General features: G+C 31.0%; 1 protein-coding gene and 3 non-coding genes across 4 annotated transcripts in view; 3 read left to right on the forward strand and 1 right to left on the reverse strand.

The window, feature by feature from the left end:
- LOC124419097 overlaps positions 1-22,618 on the reverse strand; it is a 361,713-nt gene that overhangs the window by 127,153 nt on the left and 211,942 nt on the right. The gene's annotated exons all lie outside the window — the stretch shown is intronic.
- On the forward strand, positions 14,851-14,922 carry Trnah-gug. Its single transcript has one exon. It is a non-coding gene; the product is annotated as a tRNA-His (tRNA).
- Positions 15,722-15,793, forward strand: Trnah-gug. The gene has a single exon. It is a non-coding gene; the product is annotated as a tRNA-His (tRNA).
- On the forward strand, positions 16,317-16,388 carry Trnah-gug. Its single transcript has one exon. It is a non-coding gene; the product is annotated as a tRNA-His (tRNA).

A 22,618-nucleotide genomic window follows, 5' to 3' on the forward strand; every position in this document is an offset into this window, starting at 1 on the left:
GGACACCTTGACGATCTTACCGAAACGTTTTGCCAAAACTTAGTTCATCACATCTCTACCGCCACCGCATCCATCCATCAAATAAACATTAGAAAACACCAAGAATTATCAGCATTATCAACTCAAATCCAACATTTTATTAATCCACAGTCATGGTCTGTAATTTGTATCACTCCTAGAATCTAGGAGCAATAACGTAAATTTATCATGAAAATTATATTTCAATGAGTATCAATTAATAGCCAGGACATAGTCCTGCGACAACTTGCCCACCAGTTTATGTGGTGCTTTGGTTAGAATCCTTTTCAAATCAAGGGCTAGCCAGGGAGTGAAATGTAAACACCACACTAATGTCCCGGCACCTATTAATCTCAGGATTCCAATACACTAAGATGAGGGTCTTTCATCAGGGAAACATGCCCCGGGGAAAACCCTTTTAGGGATGTAGATAATAGAAAAAGCCATAGCACAATTTCTCTATATCTTATCATTGAGTGTGCTAGATATCTAATCATTCTTTTTAAGATATTAATATATTAATAGATTAGTTTCTTTTCTTATTCATGGGTCACTTCATGACTCTATTCAACTTAAACAAGGTAACTCAAAGATTATATTCTATCTAGGATTTTTCTATGATCTTATTAAGAATATCTTATAAATAATTTGTATATGTATGACGCTAAGGGGTTAATATTGCACATTCCTTTACATGTTTGTATGTGTGTCTGTGTGGTTAGTGATTTTAGTGAAGGTTTTCATTCCGTATTGAAACATTAAGGATAATGTGTTGTTATTTATGCAAATTATTTTGTCCTACAAGGACACATATTAATTGGATTATGTATACAATGAAAGTTTTATTTTACCTTGGTAGATATGATGCTATATTAACAGTTCTGATCTGATTTAATTACACAATAAGATAATTCGACCCTTATCATCTTAAAAACAAGTCACAGAACTAAAATCCTATTTAGATATTATGACAAGTAGTTTTATAACAAATATCGTTTAATAAAATATCACAAAATTTCCCTAGGTTGATAAATTTTCTCAATATCACTTCTTAAAAGTAAGAAGTGGGTTTAAACAAATTACTTCAATTTTATACTTGAAGCCATATTATAATCTCTACATTTCTAACAAAACTAAATGGCGGCATAAATATAAATAAAATTTTTAACATTATAACATTTCGTATTAAAATTCCTTAACCAAACAATTGACGGTAAATTTTCGTTGTAGTATCATTATTACCACTCAAGTCTCTAAAATATTTTAGATGATAAAATAATTAAAATTCTTTATACACCTTAAAAAAGACTAATTTACTTACTTAAAAACATTTCTAAAATGGACCACACCAGTCCACATTAACGGCAGACACCACAACCAAGTCGTATAATATTATCCACTCATATGATGATGCCAGAAGTAAGAGCACATGAAAAGAAAAAAAACATGACCAAAAGAACGCATTTTACTGCTAACTTTAAAATGTTTTGTGTAAATTTTCAAGTTAAGACTAATCGTTCAATTGAAATCAACGAACAATTCATTTACACAACAACAACAACAACCTCAAAAGTTGAATTAATCTTTTGGTTACGTTTTCCACTTGGTGCTGCTGCTCTTTGCTTTACTTTGTATAAACGAATGACTACTAGTCCAAGTTAGCGATGAAACCGAGTAACCTTAGACAAAAATAAACAGGCGCTAGACTTGTACTCACCTCCACTGAAGTGTGTATGCTGGTGCGGTAGGATTAATGTGTGTGTGTGTGTGTGCGAGCAAGCGGTCGAGTACTTGGAATACATAGTGTAGAACAACGTAACAAGATTATCTTAATACACGTTGTGGGAGACTAATGAGTGCAAAAACTTTTCCAAAAACCTTAAAAATTCACAACAACAGGCCAAGAGACACAAGAAACAAATTAAGAACGTAAGGTAACAAAAAAATTAAAAAAAAATTAAAGAGGTTTTGAACGACTATTGTATGTGGACTACCCGTTTATTAGTCGAAACAATTGAAGATAAAAAAATTACACAATTTTAAAACTCAAGTACAAAATTTTCCGGAAATACTAATTATTTATTGCTTATCTTGGTCTATAACACTTTTTCTAGCTATGTTAAATGTTACCACAGAACGAAACAAGTCATAAGGATTTAAATCGGGATTGCATTCATCTTTATGACCTTCTTATTGACCGAGAATTGATATATGCTCATGTCCTGAGTCGATTTAGCTATGTCCGTCTGTCTGAAGTCTGTGTGTCAATGTAAAGCTTGTGTGCACGCTACAGGTCGCAATTTTCAAGATAATGTAATGAAATTTGGCAAATGGTTTTCTTTTTGAAAATGGTTGAAATTTGTTCATTATTTCGCATAGCCCCCATACAACCATACCCCCCGAATGGGGCCTTTGCGCTCGTAATTACGTTCTATGTTCTTTTATGTAAACAAAAATCCGCAAAACTTAGTTTTATATAACTTAAAATGACACAACGGATTTTGGTAATGATCGGACCTCATTTGACTCTAGACTCCATACAAACTACCCTTTCTCCAATTCAAAAAGAAGAAGTTTAAACTAGTCATAAACACCACAACCAAACTATAATACCACAGGTAGGGTATAAAGTCACAAATTAAATAAATATCTAATATAGTGGGCGCAAGTGTTTAAGCACAATGTTGTACATATAAGTTTCTCCTTTCTTTCTACTCCCCTAATACTTATTCACACATTTTCAAAATCATGATGATCCATTCATTTATGGCACTCATTGGAATTATACAAATTCACTCGCTCAGGCCTTTCTTTAGCAGTTTAAGTTAAGTTTGGTTTTCTTGTTGTTTATTTTTATTTATTTTTTGGCAGACAAATGGTATGCGTGCGTGTGCTTCATGTGTTCTTGTCAGATTACTCACTTTAACGAGCAGCATGTACAATTTTATGCATATCTTGGATTTTTCTTAACTTGTTTTTTTTCTGTTTTCACTTAAAATTCTGCTCAATTTTTTAATTGAATTAGTTAAGACTTTGTTACCTTTTTACAGGCTTTTTTCATACGACTAGAAGTGTATCTCACTGTCTAACCATTTGTCCATTTTAACATCATGTACATATAAACTAATGCTAAAACTTACTTATCATAGAGTGCGTTTAAAGCCATCATTAATTGTGGCTGCAACATACAACTATGTGGCATGTAGGTACTAGGTATACATATATGAATATATTCTTGGCCATAAAGTTGTTGTTTGCAGAGTTAGTTTTAGCTTATCAGTTTACGCTTCTTTGGTGCGTTTTTTCCACATTTTCTTATGTTTTGTGTCGTTTTTAATTAAGCATAAATTTCATCAACTAAGATTATAATATATGATGCAAAGACATAACACACTCCCTCGTAACCATTTGGCGGCGGGACCGGCAACAGCAGCTATAATCAGTATTTATTTAAAGTTAGCTTTTGGCTGGCTTTTTATTCGCATGTTAACTCAAACAGAAATTTTTTTAAATAGCTCTCTCATTAATTAGGTCTACTAGTTTTGACGTATTTAAATTAAATTATTTTCTGCTAAAGTGATTATAGTTATATATTATAGTCCATAGGAGTGTTAGGAATAGTATTAGATAATTATTTCCTTGTTTGGATGTGGGTTATTTCGGGAAGAAATTGGGAGACTGGTGGATCAACTGATTAAACTTTTTTTTATAAAACAACTTTATATCAAATCTTTGTATAGATTTCTTTTATTTTAAAAAATATCTTCTCATTGACAAGGAAATTTGTACACGCTGCAATAAACAAAAAAAAATATATCAACGAAATCCTCGCAATATTGAAAACTTTTATAATAATAGTATGAGGCAACATGTCAAACTTACATAACGACTTATTTGTCACAAAACAATGACTCAATACTTATAAACAGCAATAATACAAGCAAATCTTTAGCTGCAAGACATAAAGGCGTCTGTATAATAAAAGAAAAAAACGCAAAAGTCATATTTGTTAACAAAAAATTTTTTTTAAATACAATGCTATACTCATACCCTTTAACTAATTTCACAAAAACAAAGTACTTTAAAAGAACATGTTACCAAGAAAATACCCAAATAAAAACCGAAAAATTATGAACCCATAAATTAGTTTGAAAAATGAAAACCCAAAAAGTTTTATTTTTTTTTGGTTATTTTGTGGATTCATTTTGATTTTTGTGTCGAAAAGTCTTTTCTCATTCCAGTAAACAAACGAATATGAAGTTTCAAGTAGAGGTCCTTTAAATCCAGCTAAAAAGGAAGGATATAAAATCAACCTGTTTAATAAACTAAAAACCAAAACTTGTATGCTTTGCGTGGTCGCGCTAACAAAAGACAAAATACAATTGTCTGATTTTATTAGTTTACAAAAAATATATTCTTTTTTTGGTAATTTTACACCGTTGCTGTAAAAAGTAAAGTAACACTTTATATATTAAAAAAGTTTTCTGTACTATTTTAACAAACTCGTTAATGCTTAATTTAAATCTATCTATACTGATCATTCTACTGATCGACATTGCCTTCTAGTCTGGTAGACCGGATGTAGTGGATTCGATTCCCAACTGAGGCATTGATTAAGCAGCGCACAACAGATCCGATAGAGATCCTTATTACTTACTATTAGTAGTAATTTTAAAGATTTATCGGATTACAATTGAACGTAACCGCCTTTTGGGATAAAGATCATTAATTTTATAATTTTACTTTCAACTTCTGTTAATATTTTTTGGACTCACTAGTTATTTAGACTATGTTATCATTACTGATCTTTAACAAATCAATTGTACAATTGATCGAGAGCTAATAACCATGAAGCTCAAAAGCTTTTTTTTTCAATTTGGTATAATCTTAAGAAAAATTTAAGGCTTCAGATGGTAATGTCATGGATATATGATTATAATTGCAACACAGTGCTGAAATGCGTAGAGGGCTAACAAAATCTATTAACTCAGGTAGCTCCTATAGTGGATCAGATGCTTCTTTTTACGCTAAATAAGAATAGATGTAAATACGATTTCGAGCACTAAAATATACGTATTTATCTATTTGCGATTGAGAGAATTTTTTTAATTTATGAATCTCTTTAGACATGTTCACATAGCATGACTGACTGCTAGGAAACTCCTCTTGAATTAGTATAGAATAAAATACGAATCGGATGTCTGAAATTTACGACTTCAACTGTTCTTTGATCATTATCGTACACTTTCTTGAAGTAAAGAGATTATACGTAGGGCTTACATTATCAATCAGATTAATACCTTTAGATAGGCTTTCATGACAGAAAGCTCAGAAGCTTCTTTTGAATTATAATAGAATAAATTACGTCTCTGGTCTCTGAAAACCATGATTCAACTGTTCCTTGATCACAGTTCTTAAAGGCAAGTTCCCTTTTTAAGAAAACATATAATTCCATAATTAAACAAAATTCGTTCTGGGTAGAGGAGAGAGATTAAAATTATAGCATTAGACAGGTTTATATGTCATGACAAGCAGGTCTGAAGCTTTTTTTGGAATAACAAGAGCAGTAACTACGCTTCTAGTCTCTGAAAACCACGCTTCAACTGTTTTTTGATCACAGTTCATAAAGACACATTCCTTTTCTCTCGAAAACAGAGGGTTCGATAATTAAACAAAATTCGTTGTGGGATACAGATTAAAATTAATATCTTTTGAAAGGCTTACATGTCATGACAGACAGGCAGGCAGGCAGACAGGCCAAGTCTCTGCAAACCACGTTTCAACTATTTTTTGATAATACTTAGTTCTTAAAGGCAAGTTCCTTCTCTCCCGAAAACAAAGGGTTCCAAAACTAGCAAAGCCTACATTACTTATTTTCTTTGTACCATTTGAACTTTAGAATTTTATGATCAATTATACTGTTTTCATTTAAAAAGTTCCCAAGTCCAGTTGATCATTACAAGAGTTAAGCATTGGAAATGGTGTATCCCAAAAGGAATGAGTGAGAGTTCAAGTTATCAAATGCATAGTGTGTTACATACATAGTAATTTTTTTTTGGTAACCAAAAAAATGTCATGTTAAAGTTTTCCTTTCCCTGATGTCTGTTGTTGTTTGTGTTGGTAACCTTTATTAGCTGATTTTTCATATGCCAAAGCAATAAACGTTAAATTTATAACCAAAATAATGTCAAAATAAACAAACACGAACTAGATTTTCTTACTTTTAATTTTATTTTCTCTTATTTTTTGCTTTTTTTAAGGTTCATACTTTATACCACCTTTATGTTTTTTGGCAATTTTTATTGAAGTTGTTCCTCAAAATGTAGAAAAAAAATGATTTTTATATTTTTGGTAATGGTCGTTAGACAGGACTTTTGTTTGTTGTGTTTTTTTTTCTTTCCCGAACACTCTTACTCTTCTTGGCTTTATCCCTAGAGTGTCTGAATGGGAAATACTTGAAAATTTTTGATTGTTGAGTTTTAGTTTAATAATAATGTTTTTTTGTTTCTTCATTCTTTTTTTTTGGCATTTCGCAAATGTCGTGTCTTTTTCAAGAGTTTTGCTATAATCCTTTGCTATATTCATAGCGTATACTTTTTTATTGTTATTGTATTGTTGGCTTTTATACACAGTAGAACTGATGATGTTGTTGGCGGTAATGGTGGCAATTGTAAATGTTCTTTTAAACTTTTGTAAATTTGCTTGTATCCGGATTAATTTTCGGCAAACAATATTTAGTAAGTTGCCTTATTTATTCCTTTTAATTTAACAGGAAAAATACTTTTCAGTCTCAACAACAAAAACTAGTCGTAAAAGGAGTAAAAGAGCGTTTTTTTTCTTTGGTGAAAAACTTCTTGTCTTTAGCAGGGATAATCCAGTCTTAAAACACAACAGCCAGCAGAAGGCACGAAAATAATGTTAAAAATAAATCTATATATTTAGTATTAAAAAAATAAGGTCTACAATATTTTTTATTTTTGTTTTGCATTTCTCATTGTTTGTTTGTTGTTTCTTTTTGGCTAAAAAGAAAAAATCAACGTTGCTTTTCCTTTTGAAAACTCAATTGATAGAAGGATTAATGTTAAGTTTTTCCAGGTGGGGTTATTTTGTGGCATTTTATCAAGGGGCCCATAGACTTGTCTATAGTCTAACCTATAGTCTTGTCTATAGTCTGATTTTCAGACTTGTCTCTAGTCCAACCTATAGACTTGTCTTTACTCTGACCTATACGTTTATCAATAGTCTGTCCTATAGCCTTGTCTATAGTCTGACCTATTGACTTGTCTATAGTCTGACCTGTAGACGTGTCTAAAGTTTGACCTGTAGACTTGTCTATAGTCTGAACTATAGATTGCTCTATAGTCTGACCTATAGACTTGTCTGTAGTCTGACATATGAACTGGTCAAGCCTAACCTATAAACTGGTCAATAGTCTGACCTATAGATTGTTCTATAGTCTGACCTATAGACTGTTCTATAGTCAGACCTATAGACTGTTATATAGTCTGACTTATAGACTATTCTATAGTCTGACCTATAGACTCGTCCAAAGTCTGACCTATAGTCTAGTCTATAGTCTGACCTATAGACTAGTCTATAGTCTGACCTATAGACTAGTCTATAGTCTGACCTATAGACTCGTCTATAGTCTGACCTATAGACTCGTCTATAGTCTGACCTATAGACTCGTCTATAGTCTGACCTATAGACGAGTCTGTAGTCTGACATATGAACTGGTCAAGCCTAACCTATAAACTGGTCAATAGTCTGACCTATAGATTGTTCTATAGTCTGACCTATAGACTGTTCTATAGTCAGACCTATAGACTGTTATATAGTCTGACTTATAGACTATTCTATAGTCTGACCTATAGACTCGTCCAAAGTCTGACCTATAGACTCGTCTATAGTCTGACCTATAGACTTGTCTATAGTCTGGCCTATAGACTCGTCTATAGTCTGGCCTATAGACTTGTCTATAGTCTGGCCTACAGACTTGTCTATAGTCTGACCTATAGACTTGTCTATAGTCTGACCTATGGACTTGTCTTAGTTTGGTCAGATATAGACAAGTCTATAGGTTAGACTATAGACAAGTCTACATTATAGACACGTCTAAAGGCAGACTATGTACAAGTCTATAGGTCAGACTATAGAGCAGTTTGTAGGTCAGACTATGGACGAGTCTATAGGTCAGACTATAGACAAGTCTATAGGTTAGACTATAGACAAGTCTATAGGCCAGACTATAGACAAGTCTATAGGCCAGACTATAGACAAGTCTATAGGTCAGACTATAGACGAGTCTATAGGTCAGGACTATAGACGAGTCTATAGGTCAGACTATATACGAGTCTATAGGTCATACTATAGACTCGTCTATAGTCTGACTATAGACAAGTCTAAAGGCAAGACTATAGATAAGTCTATAGTATGACCTATAGACTCGTATATAGTCTGACCTATAGACTCGTCTATAGTCTGACCTATAGACTTGTCTATAGTCTGGCCTATAGACTTGTCTATAGTCTGGCCTATAGACTTGTCTATAGTCTAACCTATAGACTTGTCTATAGTCTGACCTATAGACTCGTCCATAGTCTGACCTATAAACTGCTCTATAGTCTGACCTATAGACTTGTACATAGTCTGCCTTTAGACGTGTCTATAATGTAGACTTGTCTATAGTCTAACCTATAGACTTGTCTATATCTGACCTATAAACGAGTTTATAGGTCAGACGTATAGCATTGTCTATATTCTGACCTATGGACATGTCTATGGTCTGCCCCATGTGCTTGTCTATAGTTTACCCTATGGACTCCATAGTCTAAACTTAAGACATGAAAAGAGTCTGATCTATTGAGTCTATAGTTAGTCAATACTCTGGCCTATTGAATCTATAAATTTATGGAAAGTTTATCCTATGAACTCGTTCATAAAGTAAAAAATGTAATCTCGTCTATCTTATCGACTAGTCCATAGTATTAATTATATTCCCATCTATGATCTAGAATAAAGTATTATATACACATATTTTTTTATAACATCGTTTAAAATCCGGACTTTTCAAGGCCCCAACTTAAAAATTTTAACTCCCGCTGCAAAATTTTGAAAAACTTTTTGTTTAATTTCTTTGTAGCTTAATTTTCTTTTTGCATTCGTTTCCTTCTTCTTTTTTGACTAAATGTCTGGGAATTTTTATACTTTTTACGTTGAACCACATAACGGAAATTTTAATTCTTTTTATTTGTTTTATATTTACAACTGAACATCAAACTAATTTACGCTAATGTCAACGAATTTTTTTTCTTTCATTTCTTGCAAACAATTCTTTGTCATTTCTTATAATGTTTTTTTTCTTTTTATGGTTTGTTTCTGTTCCGAAAAAGTCAAATATTAGAGGAAATCTAAGACACCCTGAAATTGTAGGAATGTTTAGATGCAAAAGGAAATCCACTACAGCAATGAGAAGAATGAAAAAAATGACAACAAATTATGACATATCATTTTTCTTTGGCGCCATCTTGGAATTGTTTAAATTTTGTTTGTTTAGTTTTACGAAAAGAAAAACCGTCACCACAACAAAATTTCTATTCCGACAACAAACTTTAAGACAATAAAAGAAATGAATGGTTATTTTGTTTGCAAAGATTCTCCATTTTTTGGGGGGATGGGAAATTTTTAAATGCACAAACTGAAATCAAATGCATTTGTTATTGAAAATATTAGCAAAAAAAATCAAATAAATACAAGTTTATATGCAAGAATCTGTTTCAGAGGTTTAGACAAATGACAGCATATTATAAAATGATAAATTTATTGATATAACAAAATACTAAGTTATTTTGTTGAGTTTTAATATAATATTGAAATAAAGTTTTCAGTATTTTTACTAAAGTTTACAAAATTCATATTTCAAGGCTTTTTTTGTTCTTACAAATTAGCTTACTACTTAAGTACTAACGTTATTTTTTCTACTATAAATAAACAATTCAACTACATACTAATAAATTCCAAACAGAAAAATGTTTATTATTTTATTGCCAACAAATAATATTTTATCTCTTACAATGGTCATATTTTTGTCATCTTTCTTTATTTATGCGATAAAGTAAACAAGTATGCGCCGCATAATTTTCGCACTCCATTTACACAGTTGGCACCGCTTCGTATCGCAAACACCGACAGACAGGCATACAAATACACATCACACCACCATCAGACGCCTCCGATAGACGTTTTCATATTTTTGTTTGCAAAGTAAATTGCAAAAACAAGGTGCATGTTTGATTATAAACAACCAATAAATTCATTCATATCTGACATTTAATTTGTTATAATGAACATGAAACTGACTGTTAAAGTGTTTTACGAGAATCTTGTAAAATTGTACTAAATTTGAAGAAGCGTTATTTCTTTTTTTAACAAAAAATTAAACATGAAATAATATTAATTAATAAGTATAATTATGATGATGATGATGCAACAAATATTACTTGCATGCATTCTAAAAAAAATTTGTTATAAAGTCTTATCAAAAGATGATATACTTATATTTAGGTATTTGCGTTTGATGAGTAACAATTTAAAAAAAGGTGCAATGTCGAATTTTATGAATATTTTGACAGAGTTAAAAATTTTATTGTACCTATTTTAACCGAATATGTATAAGACCCCTTATATAATACTAATGTTTGTTGTTATATCGAACATTCCAATTGCATTTTAATGTAAGACAGTTTCATTGGGATTTATAGAGATACCAACAGATACTTTTAATACATCGTCCTGAACTTTACCTAACTTTCGGCTTTATTTCAAGATGGTACTATTTACAAACACAGTGTGAGCTAGAGTCTAGAGAACCAGCACCATCTTCTTGTGAACCCTAAGGAACACACAGATGACAAGTTTCGTACACGGCGATGTAAGAGTATGTACAAGAAATTTGTCAAAAGTTATCTTATCTATGACAACCATTTTTGATACGATTGAAATTATATTTACAATCACATAGATTGAATCATCTGATTCAGAAACACCACCTAGAGGAAGAAATACGAAGCAATTAAATAAGACAACGACAAGTTCTTACTTACAAAGAACACAGTGTGGTAAGTCGGGTATACTTATGTTAAATAGGTCAAAGGAAGGGATCTTTAATGATAGAACTCCATAAACATTCAACCCAAAATATATACAAATCTTTCCTCCGACACATTAATAACAACAAATCCTTCACATTCGACCGTTGAGGGGTTAAAATAGTACACGCTTTCCATCTCACTTTATGGCCATCACTTCATAGCATCAGAGTCATTTGACTCTGAGTCTTTAAACTATCAATGTCTTCTAGTAATTTAGATCTGACAACCACCATATACATCGGGAAGAACTATCTCCAAAAACCGGCACAAGACAAAATTCGTAAATCTGTGGTATAGGTCATAGGTCATAGTTTATATATTAACACAATAGTAATAAACAGACTATTATTTGTCAGCGCTGAACGTTTTCATTTCAATTTTCCGCATATGTGTAAGAAAACTTTTTATTCTTACAAGCCCCTTGGGGGAACTGACTCCACTTTCGAACTACTTACTTCTTGATTAAAAATTTTTTTCTTCAAAAAAAGTCTAAAGCAACCAAACATGTAAGTTATATTATTACAAATATAATTAGGGTTTTTTTAATTGTATACCGATATATATTCTCTAATTTAAGTGACCTTTAGAGGTTATATTTAACCATATAAGAACCTACATTTTCGTCCAACTACTTCTTAAAAACAACTGCATTACTCACGATTTTGGCTTTCATGCAAGAAAAAAAAATACTAAATAAATTCAGGTATTTGGTGACTGATGATTGAATTGTTTGACACATATTCGATGGTAAATCTTTAAAACAAAGACACCGCAAAAAAGCATTGAATTCATTGCAATAACAAAAAAAGTGTACTTATGTATTTACATATATATATGTATATAATTTTGTACTAAACTATCAATTTGTTTATAAATTTAACATTTAAAAATTTTGTATATTAATTAAAGACAAATTAAAAAAAAAAAAACATACCACTCAATCGAAAAACAAAATTGGCATGAACCAAAATGTAATTGTATGCAATAAGTGTTTGCGCCGGCGCATCTTTATTTAATTTTAATTTTATTATTATTATTGCAGTTGCTGTTGTATTCTTTAACGTACTCATTGCCATCGTAGCCGTATCAATCCAACTCATGTCCATCATTATGTCAACGCATTGAATAAGCGTGTCAATCAAGATGCAAGTGCCACTGATACTGATGCGATGAGCTGGTTATACATTGTTCTACGAGAGCTACTTAAGTAGTTCTTTATTGTTGTGTTTGCTCTCGCTCTCCCCTGATATACCGATCGATTGCTTTTTTATTGATGACAATTTGATTTTGAGTTTTGTGGCAAGTACAAACAGACATACACTCTCATTACAAAGACACACAAACACACACACACACAGAGTGACAAGTTGTTGAAATGATGAAATGATTTATAGGTTTTAAATTCAATTTTAATGAGATGCGACAATGTACCTCAACTATTCGTTTTATTGGTTTTTATAGCTGACACTACTGTGGTGTGGAAGGTATTTTATGTTAATGGTATTGTTTGCAACATAAGGTACATTCGTAAATTTTGAGTCCATCTGTCTGTATATATGAACCTTTCACATTGATGTGCTGATAATCGTTTTAATTGAATTTAGATTTAATTTCTGAGATATCTTATTGATAGCAAATTCTTTATTTCAGAATTATTTTTTTCCTAGTAATGTAATGCCTTATGGTTTCAGTATAGAAATACATAGTACACATTAAAGCCATTAATGCCCTTATCATTTTCTTATAGGGATTTACTTATCGCCTTAAAAGTATCGCACAAATCGCTCATCTTTATTGTAGAGTACAACAGTTTCAGTTTTGCCAAATGTATTTTATTATTTTTTATTATATATTTAAATATTTTCTACCTTTTTAAATGAAAATCATAACGTGGGTCTTGTAATCAGAATGTGATTATTTACACTTTTAAAAAGCAGTTGAAATTTTTGGAAAAGTATCCATTAGCTTGGTGGACAAGGTACATATATTAATGAAAACTTTAATTAAGTATTTCTGAATTTTCTCCAATGTTAATGTTATAAAAATAAATTACTATCGAAATTATTTTACAGATTTACAAAAACAACTTCTCTCTAAAGGGATTTCTTCAATAAACGAAACTAGATTATGTGATTCTTTGGCTCGATGTCATGTCAAATCATTGCAAGGATAGATCAAGGAAATATTTGATTATCTCCAGTTTAGTGGATTGTAATACCATAGAGATGAGAGAAGATTATCTAAGAAACATGCCCCGGGGGGAAATGAAACTTACAGTAGTACGAGAACAACGATAAACGTTTGGATCAGAGAGAAATGTAACTCTAAACATTAGAGTAATTCCAACTATAGAACAGACTATAGAAACTAAAAGTAGACTGATTTGTTTTATTTTCAATATCGTATATTTTTGATCAACAGGAATTATTGCTTAAGAAATTCATATTCTAGGTCTCTACTACGGAAATGAAACAGTTAAATAGTCTTAGACTTGCTCAAGAGCCCAGAATAGACCTACACGGCAACATTCAGATGGGTGTGGCTCAAATTGCGATCTTAAGTTTAATCAAGGATTAAATAATTTTTGTTCATTGTAATTTGAAAATGCATAATTTACTTTTTTTTAATTCAAGCAAATAAATAATATGCATGCATTTTATTAAAAACCCCTTTATATTTTTTCTAAGAAATTATAAAATGTTTAATATTATTTCAATTCCCAGAATTGTAAGTACTTGTTGTGTACTATGGAAATATGTATTAATTAAATTATTTATTTGTTGTTGTAAAAAAATAAGAATTATACAATTCATAAAATACTAAATGATAATTTAAAAAAATGTTGTTTTGCGTTTTTTTTTTCCTGACTAGCAGCCACCGAACGTATTAAAAAACAAGTAAGAGTGCTTTATTCGGCTGTGCCGAATCTTATATACCCTTCACCATAGTGTATTTTAAACATATTAGTTTTATAAATTTTTTCCCGACTACATTATTATTAAACCAAAAGCAAAACAAAATGAACAACAACGCTAAACGAAATAAAAAACAAAATACGCAAGGCATCAAAACCAACAGACATCTAACACAGAAAAACAAAAACAAAATAAACAACGCAATAAAACCAACCTACATCCAAATATACGAAGAGAATTCAAAACAAAAACACACAGCTGAATAAAACCATATACATACATCTACACACTCGTGTACATCGTTTTGTAATATACAGTGTTGTTGTTGCTTATTTAACAAAGCATGAAAACATTTTTTTATAAGATTTTCAGAGGTTGTCTCGTATTTTTGCTCATATCTCCGTTATTTACCGACTGATTTTGCTGATTTTAAATAGCGATCTTCTCGAAAGCATGTCTAACAGAATTATTGAAGATTCGGATCTCGCCGATATCTGGGGTCCTCTAAAAACTGATTTCAACAGACAGACGGACAGACAGACCCTTCTCACGAAAGTGAAGGGTATAATAAAACATTTTTATTTTATGATATATGACTTTATGACGACCGTGTGAATCCCCTAAATATATGAATGTAGTATTGTTATTTACATATATATATAAATTTATACCAAAGCACAACAAAATCGTTTATTAGTATTTTATATCATTTCTATAGTCAGAGCACGTAACTGTTTTTTGCCCACACTTCATGTAAGCCTTCAATAGCCGTGATCGTCTAGTGGTTAGGACCCTACGTTGTGGCCGTAGTAACCCAGGTTCGAATCCTGGTCACGGCAATGTGTAATAACATTGTCACGGAAAGAAGGTGTTTTCTTTTTTACTATAGCGCGGAGGGTATTATGCGTTTGTGCTGATGTCTGCAACACCTAAAAATATTGGTCCAACAACCATCACCATGTAAACCTTGTGCGCACGCTACAGGTCGCAATGCGTTGTATGTCAGCAGCTGCTACAATAGTCATAACAATGTTGTTGGTATTTTCTATGCAAATGCTCTATACAACTCATACGACAATTTTTCATATGTTTTTCGAATGTTGTGAGAGAATTTTAGTGTTGTCAATTGTTTATTTCAACATATAAACAAAAATTAAAACGATTTTAGCATAAAAAACGATAAAGTGTTAACACTGAAATCAAAAACAAACAGCTGTTTACAAATACAAAAAAACTAAAATTTTATTAAAAAAAGAGTATTTATAAGTTTAAAATGTGGAATAAAGAAAATAAAGATTTAAAAATTCAAAGAAATTAATTTGGTTTATTTCGCATTTTTAAATAATTTAATATTTTTTGATTTTTTATCTTTTGACATTGTTATGTGTATTTGTTTTGATTGTTTTTTTTTTCATTGCGAACATAAACTTATGACTTGCTGCAAAGATCTGTTCACAATCACTGTTACTACACTTTAGTAGGTACAATATACAACTTGATTGTGAATTGAACAATTATTTTCCATATTTCTTCTCTAAATTTGTTAATATTAATTATACAAAACTAATTAAGTAATCTATTTTTAGATTTACCTTTCCAACTGCTAAATTAGTCAGATATGATGACAAGCTTCCAATAGCCGTGATCGTCTAGTGGTTAGGACCCTACGTTGTGGCCGTAGTAACCCAGGTTCGAATCCTGGTCACGGCAATGTTGAAATAAACATTGTCACGGGCGAAGCTTTTTTTGTTTTTAAAAATTTATTTCAATTTAAATTTAAAATATTTATAAAAAAAACTTGATTTATTTAAACTTATTAATATGTTTTAAGATTAAAACATTAATTTTAACAGATTTTAGTAAATAAAATAAAAAGTTTCTCAGTGTGAATTTCTTGCAGTGTATACATTTTAATCACAAATTAGTCGTTGACATTAAATGACATAATATTATAAGTTACGCAATAAATTTCGTGATTATTTAAAACAAAAAATATTTAAATATTTGTACGTCCGACTGACAATGCTAGTACGTATTTGCATACACTTATCAATAATCTAAAAGCTGTAATAGCGAAAAAGCTCTTGTATTTGTTCATGTGTATTCTTGATATGTGCTTTTATATACATGTACAAAAAGAGCTTGTGCATACTACTATTTACTCATGCACGTTTTGTTGCGCGCAGCTAGTGTTTGTGAATAATTAACTCTCGGTGTAAACATACCTTCGATAGCCGTGATCGTCTAGTGGTTAGGACCCTACGTTGTGGCCGTAGTAACCCAGGTTCGAATCCTGGTCACGGCAATGTCTAAAAAGCATTGTCACGGAAGAAGGATAGTTTTTTATTTTTTTTTTGGTGTTGGATTTTTTTAGGTTTAGGAATAATTTGAACTTATTTTTGTGAGAATAGATCCATAATATGAATAAGGGTTCAAGTAATTTTCTTAAGTACTGGGGTATCGATTAGTTTTAGATCAATTTTCATTTACAAGAGATATTTTAATAATGAAACATGTATTTGGCAATTTTCATCCAAACAATTGTGTTAAACTGTTAAACAATGTTCCGGGTGAGGTCGTGGACTAATATTACTTTGTAAAACATTTCAGCTTTCTAGTTACTCCCGTATTTTCTACTGATACTAAAGCTAGACCCCTGTAACCAATCCAATAAATAACAGTCGATAATTCAAATTCTTTAGCTAGATGTATGGTTGATTAATGAATGGATCGACTTTTATATGATAGTTCGTGATGGATTTTTCATCAGCCTTCTTTAAATGTTCAGCAAATTAATAAATTTTAAACAAATTTGAAAGATAATAGAAAAATAATAATTAATTGAATTAATTTGTCAAACGGAATGATTTTATTATTTCAATGGTATAATAAGATTTTTTCCTAGTTCTTTTTCCTGGTTGATTTATAAAATGATACAAAGGGTTTAAAAGTTTTTATTTATTTTTAACGAAAACTGATAACGTTATATATTTACAATGTAAAAATATACAGTGCACTCGCGGTAACGTGAACTAATTAAAACCAAGGGAGTTCATGTTAGCGAAATTGTTCACGTTAGCGATTGTTAAATTTCATGAAAAAATATCAAATTTTAATTTATAAATCACGCTTGAGCATATTATTCTTTTATTATTATTTATATAATACAAATATATAACTAAAATTTTATTAAAATCCATTACAAAACAAAACAAGTATGAATGTCTAGTCGGGCGTAGCCGACCATATGATACCCTACACCAGTCAGTATGTATATTAAAAATGGGGATTATTTCAAAAAATAAAGCATTTGGTTTGTTTTTTAACTTTATTTCGGAATATTTTTACTTTTGCAAAAAAAGATTTTTTACAAGAGGGCTCAAAGGGGAGTAGGGATCCTATGGACCTATCCTTAAAAATGTTGGTAGGGAGAGTTAAGTCTTCTTCTATGTAGAATTTAAAAGTGTTATTAGTGTTTGTAAGTGAATTTTGACCTTTAAGTCATTTCTGAAGGGGAGTGTGTATGGGGGATAGGGTCAAATAAAGCCCGATCATTACAAAAATCGGTAGTGGAATTTAAAGTTCTATAAAACTAAGTTTTGTCGACTTTTGTTAACATAATAGATCATTTAAATTAATTATAAGCCCAAAGGCCCTATTTGGGGGTACGGTTGTATGGGGCTAGTCGAAATAATGGACCGATTTTAACCATTTTCAATAGGCTTCGTCCTTGGGACAAAAGAAGCGTGTATGCCAAATTGCGGCCTGTACCTTGCGCACAAGGTTTACATGGACAGCCAGCCAGACGGACGTACGGACATAGCTTAATCGACTCAGAAAATGATTCTAAGCCGATTGGTATACTTTAAGGTGGGTATAGGACGAATATTTTTGTATGTTACAAACATCAGCACAATCCCAATATACCCTCCCCACTAAAGTGGTGTAGGGTATAACGAGATAACGAGAAAATATCAATTGAAATAAAATTTTCAATTGATATTTTATACTTTTTTGCTAAACTACATTATACTGCCTTTTCTTTTAACTGCAAACATTCAAATTTTTCTACATTCATGCCTACTGATTCACTTCACATAAGAAACAAACTTCAAATTTCTTTGCCATACAAACAAAATAATTTAGGGGATATACACTCATTTATATAAGGGGATTCCCAAAATTTTAAAATTCGAATTTAATGAATGTATTTCAAAGTTGTCTACATGCATAGAAAACATAAACTGTGAAAAAAATTGTTCACGTTATAGAGCTTTCTGTGTTTGTTCACGTTACAGAGTAGTCAATGTAAAAAACACCTTGTTCACGTTAGGCGGTGTTCACGTTAGGCGGTGTTCACGTTACCGCGAGTGCACTGTATATTTTTCTAATAAATAGAAAAAACTTACAAAGCAAAAAATATGTTTGCAATGTAATTTTTTCCAGTCCGTAAAAGAGTTTTCATACTTTATTGTAACATACATACATATACAAATTTGTTATATGTCGTTGTCTATAGCAATATATGAATATGATGTGTCCTGTTTAATTAGAATTTCCTTTTAAAAAGCCATAAAATATTTCCTCTTTTAAGATATTTTTTTTTTCAACATTCACGTAAATGTATTAATTTTTCTCTCTTGTATCTCTAACAGAATATATTCCAATTCAATTATTTTGCCGTTGAAAAGATAAAAAAACTTTATTAAAAAAAATTTATTTTACGTGGAAAAAATTAATCACAGAAAACAAATCAAGCGCGATATTTGCTATAAAACCATTACACATCCTGTACCAGAGTGAAGAAATTTTAGTTACCCATCATTAAAAGTCTTGTTTAATGGTCAGTAAGGCCATGCATATTGAGGCCATCGGTTTATATCGGAACCTTATTTTGATATTGATGACTTGTTGAAGGATATAACGAAGATATTTAGAATTAGCGATCGGCTGATCTTAAATAGATAGATAGATAGATAGATAGATAGATAGATAGATAGATAGATAGATAGATAGATAGATAGATAGATAGATAGATAGATAGATAGATAGATAGATATATAGATAGATAGATATATAGATATATAGATAGATAGATAGATTGATAGATAGATAGATAGATAGATAGATAGATAGATAGATAGATAGATAGATAGATAGATAGATAGATAGATAGATAGATAGATAGATAGATAGATAGATAGATAGATAGATAGATAGATAGATAGATGATGACAATCCACTTAACGATTTTTTAAGATTTTAGTTCTAACAGTTTCCCGGTACTATACGAATCATCTATTGAAAGTCCACTCATGTAATCCTACAGATCCGTACATGTCATCCTACAGACCTAAATCCACTATTTCAAAAGGCCCCATTATATAACACATATAAATCTCTCTATGTATACTAAACTCCTGCTGCTACTATGCCTCTAGTGTCCCATTCCATGACCATGAAGTTTCATTTATAGTTTGTTTAGTTTTTTTTACACACATATTTATTATTATCAACGACAAAAATTCCCTATAAACAAATAAATGAAAGAAATTACAAAAAATGTATTGGAAAAATATATACAAGGAAATATATACACAGATCCTTTGTTAGATCTCATACACATCTACATACTCCTAACCCATCAGAAGCGACTATATAAAATTGCATACATGTGTACACTCTACATATGTACATATATATTAACGAATATGTAGACTACAATTTTTTAGCTATCAATATTATTAAGTTCCGAAAACTCCTTGTCCCACTCCCAACAGAAGGTAACAAATGCCTTTGATATAGATTTTAGCATTGATGAACATGTGAGTCTTCAGTATTGTAAAAGAAGGACATTTTTTTTTATAGAAAACTGCTGTGCGCATAGAAAAAATACTTGGATACAAAAAAAAAACCTAACATTGATATAAAATTTTTTCTTGTGCCACTTTTTTATCATTTATAGAAAGTTTCTGAAATTGTATTAGAAAAAATGAAATATAAAACATTTTTTTTAAGTAAAAACAGTTGCCAATACTCATAAGGATGTGTGGTGTTTTGTAGTTATTTGTTTGTGTGTATTTTTATAATGGTATTGGTGGGTTGTTGCAGTAATTAATGATAGCGCCACCACATACATTCATACATAACGTATCCTTGTACATGTAGGATAATTTTTTGTTCATACTCTGGGTAACTATGGGCGTTAGCTCACCAAAAAATCATGTTCCTTGCCTTAATTTTATGCTGCATCGATGCTTGTTTTGACGATGCCGCTTTTTATTTACTTGCACATTTACCCAAGCCAAAGAACACCAACTACTCCTCTCAGCTCTTTATGGCACATCTGTATAATTGTCTGTCCTTGGTCACAGTCAGTTATCCTTTGCTATTGGTTAGTGCGGCATTTTATCGATGTTCAATGTGTTTTCTTTTTTTTTCATTCTTTCGTTTAACTACTGCCCCATGTACCTGCCACACATGTATCGCGCGGTCTTTAGGATTGTTAGTGATGTTGTTGCGAATATTGTTTTATATTTTTGCATATTCATCAAGGATAAATAAAGCGCAATGGGTGCACACTGGGTATCCTTGTGAGGCTTACATATGTATATACATACGTGTGTAGATGCAAGTGTTTGTAAATGGTATTTTGCATATGTACTTGTTTCTGTGTGTTTGGTCAGTTGTTATTACCCCTTTTTGTTGCCGATTGCTGCTGCTGATGATGATTACAACCAACATGTATGTGCACTGTTTACCGAATATCGATGCGCTTTAAATATTGCGGATTGTAGTGAATTTTATTTCACCCTCTCTATATAAGTTGCTTTCTTTCTGTTACCAGTTTGTTGTGTGTGAACTTTGTTGTTATTTTGTATTTTAGCCTGTAACAATTAGTGCAACCAACAACATACTCGCATGTCGTGCACAATTTGTTGTGTATTTATTTGTGGGAGGTTTTTGTGGAGGCTAGTCATTATTGGTGTTTTAGATTTTTTCACGATTGTTATCCTTAATCGGTTACAAATTGTAAAGAGTGTTTGTTTAACTCAAACTTTTTTCTCCGCAGGAAATACTACTTTAATATATAAGTAATATTGTTTTGAAGTTATATACTTAAGGCCGATATTATTAGAATTCCCGATATGTCAATATTTGTAACCAAACTCGTTTCATATGTTATTTTTTCAAAGTATTTAAAGCAGTCCTACTGACTAATGTATATACTAGACTATTGACTGGCTATATGGACTAGACTATTGACAAGTCCATTGACTGATTTCTTGGCTAGTCTATGAAATCGTCTACCTCTAAGTTCGATTACTCGATTCGCTCATATCACAATACTAACATTGCATGTGTGTGCAAACCTATAACAACAACATCAAAAAAATTAAAAATAGTAACCAACCACACATATGCACCCTCTTGTTGACTTTGCAAACTATGGCTCAATATGCAAGGTGCGGTTTAACTGAATGAAATAAAATCGAAAAAAAATGATGATAACGGCATATAAAAACAACAAGGAAAACAAAAGGAACAAATCGAATATAGACACCCACTAAATGGAAATAAGAAAAAATACAAACTTAAATTGCAGGCGGCTCACATTGGTAAACCAACAACATAAAAAGGCATTACGGCAGGAAAAATCTAAAAAAAGTAAGCAACAAACAAATTTGCAAAATGCCCAATGAATGCAAGTGAAAAATGAACAAATTTTTTAGATAAATACAAATAATCAAAAAGAGCTGTAATGTTAACGTTATTTAAAATACAATTGAGATTTACTTAATAAAGAGTTATTTTACTAATTTCAACCTATAAAACACTTTGGTTTTAAAACTTGAAATTTAAAATATTGATTTCTTTCTATGTAACCTTTTTTTGGTAATTTTAGTATTCGACAAGTCGTTTACCTTTATTTTACTTATATGTATGTGTATTTTTTTTTTTTTTTGTTTCACATTTCCAATTTTATTTTAATGGAACAAATTCATATTGTTTGTTTAGAAATAACCATTGTACGATTACCACAATCCAGACGTAAGCACAGACAGAAAATATACATGTCTAGCTGACTACTTACTCATGACATTTTGATGTGATGATGGTCAGCCAGCCTGCCAGCCAGTTTGCCTTCGATCTCACACATTAAATTATATCGGAAAATTGTAGTCGTATTTGACATGTATCCACATTTAAATCTTTATAACGATGATGGGAAATACTTGTTAAAAATTCAAACATTTACATCCGTTATATATATTTTGTATTTTAAAATCGCTACTATGATTTCCTTTAAAAATATTGGTTAAGATAAAAGTAATACTGCATCTACGATTTGGCTTTTTATAAATAGAAATATGAACGATTTAAAACAGTTTAAATATCTAAATAGTTGAACGTAACCTAAACCAGAACTGAACTAGAACTGAACTAGAACTGAACTAGAACTGAACTAGAACTGAACTAGAACTGAACTAGAACTGAACTAGAACTGAACTAGAACTGAACTAGAACTGAACT

This window comes from Lucilia cuprina, chromosome 3 (assembly GCF_022045245.1).
Source record: "Lucilia cuprina isolate Lc7/37 chromosome 3, ASM2204524v1, whole genome shotgun sequence".
In the NCBI taxonomy this organism is placed as follows: Eukaryota; Metazoa; Arthropoda; class Insecta; order Diptera; family Calliphoridae; genus Lucilia; species Lucilia cuprina.